Source organism: Neopelma chrysocephalum, unplaced genomic scaffold, assembly GCF_003984885.1.
Source record: "Neopelma chrysocephalum unplaced genomic scaffold, ASM398488v2 Primary Assembly neopelma1_96393, whole genome shotgun sequence".
NCBI classification, from domain to species: domain Eukaryota; kingdom Metazoa; phylum Chordata; class Aves; order Passeriformes; family Pipridae; genus Neopelma; species Neopelma chrysocephalum.
Genome location: NW_020925041.1, coordinates 13,093 through 17,547, shown reverse-complemented (window position 1 = coordinate 17,547; position 4,455 = coordinate 13,093). Strand labels below are relative to the sequence as shown.

Below are 4,455 nucleotides of genomic sequence, written 5' to 3'. Positions count from 1 at the left end.
GAAGAAAAAGGAGTCTCTTATTCCCACTCCCAAAAAGCCTGGACTTACCTTTCCAGTTTCTTGGCTAGGCATCTTCTGGTTTTCACTTCCTCCAGATACAGCTCTTTGTACATTTCCATTTCTCCCCGTGTTGCTTCTTTCCGAGAAGCACTCTCTTGTTGGGTTTTTTTGACCCTGTCCAACTCACTTTCCAGATCTCTAATCCTTTCTTCCAACTGGATTCTCATGGAATCACAGTTACTGCCTCCGATTTGTCCTAATGTGTCCTGGTGGGCTTCCTGTGCCTGAAGGAGACAGTGCACCTTCAACCCCCACAAGAAAAAGAGAACTCTGCCCAGCAGAAAATTGCACACACCCAGTTCCAAGGGCCCAGCCTTACTCAGAGAGGCGGCTGTGCCTCCTCACTCCCAGCAGCAACCAAGGCAGAACCCATGACAGCCCTCCTGCCCAACCAGATTGCCTTCTGCCACTGCCTTCAGCAAAGACAGAAGCTAACACACAGAATACAGGAGCAAAAGAAAAAGACCCAAAACCATGGCCACAAGAGAAGTTTACGTGGTGCCTGTGGACACTGGGGAGAAATTCACTTACTTGCAGAACGAGGCTGACGTCTTGTAGCTGTGGACTTATTTCCTGGTCAGCTCGTTCTTCCACCTCTCTTTTACACTGTTCTGTTTGGCTGCCATCCAGCACCAAAGCCTCCAAACGATGATGGAGTTTTGTCACCTCTTCTTGCAGCTGACATTTGTTCTTCTCCAGTTTTTCACATTTCCCAAGCAGAGTGGACAGCTCTTCTTGCAAAGCCTGGTTTGGGGCCTCTGGCTGCATGCCTGTTCCAGGCTCCATGTCCAGCTGCTGGGAAAGTTCACCACCCTGGACACAGAAAAAAAAAAAGGAAACTCATCATGATCTAAAGGCAGTGAATTCTGGGAAAACCTCTCAAGGGGGTGGCCATGGCAACTGTATTTATCATCTACTGGAAACGACCCTAGAAAACACGTGAAAGATTCCCCAACAGAAAGAGGAAACTTTAGACCGACTTAAAAATTTGTGAGACCCTTCTGGCAGCAATACTTGCGGGTCCCTTGGAGTTCAGGATGAAACTCATTAGAATCTAAGAATTCCCCCAGTGTCCAGCACAGCAAAGACCCTCAGGGTTTTGTAGCAGCTGGGGAAAGGAGCAGGCTGCTTTCTGAGCAGCCTCTACTGAGGAGAAGGCAGAAACTGAGCTCCCCTGGGCTCTCCAGGGAAACTTCATCTTCCAGTTTCCCCACAGAAATAGGCAATTAGGCTCAAGAGTCACAGAAAGGCAAATTTAGGACCAGCTTACTGAGGCAGAGGCTTGCAGGTCTCTCGGAAGGGCTTCAGCGCTATCGCTTGGCTGCTGGACAGTGGCTTCCAATCTGCTCTTTCCACTTGCAGAGCTTAAGAAGAAATACAGGTCTTATTGCCAGAAAATCCAATGCCAGACAAACTGTGCTAAGGAACAGAATCCACAGCAGAAGTGTCCTTCAAAATCCCACTGACTCTCCCCTTGTTTCCACCCAATGCCCCAAAGCCACAGACCCCTCGCTTCATGGGTTACTCTCTTACTGTTGCGCGTCTTCTTCCAGTTGTTTAAGAGTGGTATTAGTCTCGGAAGATGCCAACGGGAGGTCCTGCATTTTCTGGGAAGAAGTTGTTGCTTCTCTTCCCTTGTCATCCAAAGCAGTCTTCGAGTCACCAACACAATGCTCGGACTGAAGATGCTTTTCTTCCTCCTCCCGCAGCTGTAAAATCACGGGAAGAATGCACAGTTGTCAGGGGAGCTTTTCCAGAGAGGAGCCAGCTGCTGCTGAGGAACTCAGGGGCTGCATGTCTGTGTGCATCCCCTCTGCCCAAAGAACTGCAATCCATTCAAGTCCCTTCAAAGCTTCACTTCTCCTCCCCAATGAACACAAGCTGGATGCCTTTGTCCTCTTTTACAGCAGCCTCTCCTATCCCTCCACTGCTTTCCTACAGCTCAGTTCTGAGCACCAACACTGCCCCTCCGACCTGTTTTGTGACCTGGGACGTTTCTTGTATTCCCTTGCTTGCTACCCCAGGAAAAGATGAGGGAAATAGTTCATCCCCCTAAAGGAAGGCGTCTGGCAAGTGGCAGAGGCCAAGTGCTCTGGCACATGTGCTCTGGAGCCCAGGATTGCACCAGGGGAGCATGGGGAGTTTTCTGAAGTGGGAAAGACCCGCACTGTAGTGCAGAGAGAGGCGCCCAGTAGCCCCTGAGCAGGAAGCAGGGGATGCCTGAGGAGAGGCAGCTCTGCTTCAGTGTGGTGGGGCCAGGAAGGGTGGCATCACTGACAAGCTGATGAGCACCATTTCAGCAAAGGCAGCCAGGTGAACTGCTCCCCAGACCTGCCCTGCAGTGGAGAATGGCACCAGGGCTGCGTGGGGAGTCTTCTTAAAGCAGGAAGACCCAGAATGTAGCAGAGAGAGAGGAGCCCCAGCCCCCTGAGCGGTAAGGGGTGAAACCCTAAGGAGAGGCAGCTCTGCCTCAGCAGGGCGGGTTGTGGGGCAGGGGGCCGGAGGGACAGAGGCAGATCAAAGCCCGATGGAACTGCTGCTTCCTTAGGTCTCTGTCATAGTGACTCCCAGAATACTGTTTGGTCTGTTTCCATGATGGAGAGGAAGCAACAGGCACCCCCAGGTTTATCCCTGTGGGGACAGGCTTTCCATACCTCCGCGTCAGCCCTGTCCAGCTCCTCCTGCAAGCGCAGATTGTCTTCCTCCAGGTGAGCCTCATGGGTTCCAGGAACCACAAGAACAGTCCTAAAGCATCCAAAATTTCATCTGAGACATGTCTGATCCTGCCTCATTTTTCCCCTGCTTGCTCCCAAAAGAGCTCTTCCCCCCTTTCCTACAAGTTCCATGAAAGCAAAGCCAAGTCCATGGAAGCATTGGAGAATTTCTCTTACAAGGGGCCTCCCCAAAGCAGCCTCAGCTACGAGGTCAGGCCGTGCTGTTCAGGGCTCCTTGCACTGCTCTTCCAAGTCCCCACAGATGCAGCTGCACAAACTCCCGGGGCGAGCCCTTCGACCGCCTGAGCATCTCCAGGGCAGGAAGTTTTCTCCTTCTGTGCGCTCGGAGCCCCTCGTGTCCCCTGGGACAGTGCTGCTTCTCTTTCCCCCAACGCTTCCCTTCAGAGCACTTAAGGCACCAACTCTGCCTTGGCTTAAAGCTCCCTGGCCTGCAGAGCAGCCACGCTGCTGAGCTACTGGCAAGTTTCCCCATGGCTCTGGCTCTGTGTGGGGAGAGGGCACCACAGACAAGGCTTTCTTGCAAACCTCAGCGGGCAAAGGACGAGAGCCCCGAAGGTAGGAGAGCAGCCAAGTGCAGACCTGCATTTACCAGTCCCACAGGGAACTGCTTCCACGGGGCTCCTCCTTCCTTTTCCAAGCTCATTGCCACACCCCTTGTCTGGGTCACACTTGCAGACTACCCAGAAGACCCGTGGGCTGTTTTGACAAAGCCCTCACCTTTCCCCCTGGGCTTGAGCCTGCCTGTCAGCTGCTTTTTTCAGAAGGCACTCCATCTCCTCATGCTGTTGGAAGGCTGCAAGTTTGAAGGGGGTAAATCCCCACTGAAAGGAGAAAGAATCCCCATTAGAAAGACACAGACAAGCTGTGCAGCTGTTGCAAAGAGCAGCTTTAGCCACATGCCAAGGTTACCTGGTTCTGAGCATCACTCTTGGCATGATGCTCCAGTAACAGCCCTGCCACAGCTGTGTTTTTAGAGAGGACAGCCAGGTGAAGGGCAGTGTTGCCGTCAGCGTCTGCCAGGTTGGGGTCGGCACCGTGTGCCAGCAGAAGAGCAACACATTCTTCCTGCTCCTGCTGGACTGCCTGGGAACAACACAGGAAAAGGGAAAGATTCCAACTTTTACATGCCCCTCTGTCACAACTCCCTCATCTCCTGAACGCTGCCATAGAAGACCATCTGCAAAGATTAGCTAACAGAGGCCTGTGCCGTGCCCATTGCAATGGGCGTGTTTCTATGGCCCTGCCCTGCAAGGAATCCTGCCAGACACCTCCCCTTTAACACACCAGCACTGAGCCCCACCTACAAGCTCCCAAGGCATTCCACACACCTTCATCAGGGCCGTTCTCTTGAAGCTGTCAGCGAGGTTGGGCTGGCTGTTCTTTCTTAGCAGATATCTAACGACATCTGCATGGCCATTGGCCGAAGCCAGATGCAGAGGTGTCCTAAAAATTAAACAGACGCTCTTAACCCAGACAGACAAAGGACGAGCCCAAGCTGTGTCTCTACCCAGCACCCTGGGGACCCTGCCCGGACTCTGCTCCTCCCACTTGCTGCTGCTGCTGCTGCTGCTGCTGCTGCTGCAGCCTGTGCTGATCAGCCCGAGGGCAGAAGAGAAGAGGTGAGGGCTGAGCAGCTGCAGAACAGCCCTGCAGAGAGACC

The 4,455-nt window shown here is 53.1% G+C and overlaps 1 long non-coding RNA gene across 1 annotated transcript; it reads right to left on the bottom strand.

Annotated features, from left to right (window-relative positions):
• Positions 1-1,754: 1,754 nt before the first annotated feature.
• Positions 1,755-3,793, bottom strand: LOC113981287. Its single transcript, XR_003538370.1, has 4 exons — positions 3,705-3,793; positions 3,513-3,616; positions 2,715-2,805; positions 1,755-1,769 (listed from the first exon to the last, which is right to left on the bottom strand). It is a non-coding gene; the product is annotated as an uncharacterized LOC113981287 (long non-coding RNA).
• Positions 3,794-4,455: the final 662 nt, after the last annotated feature.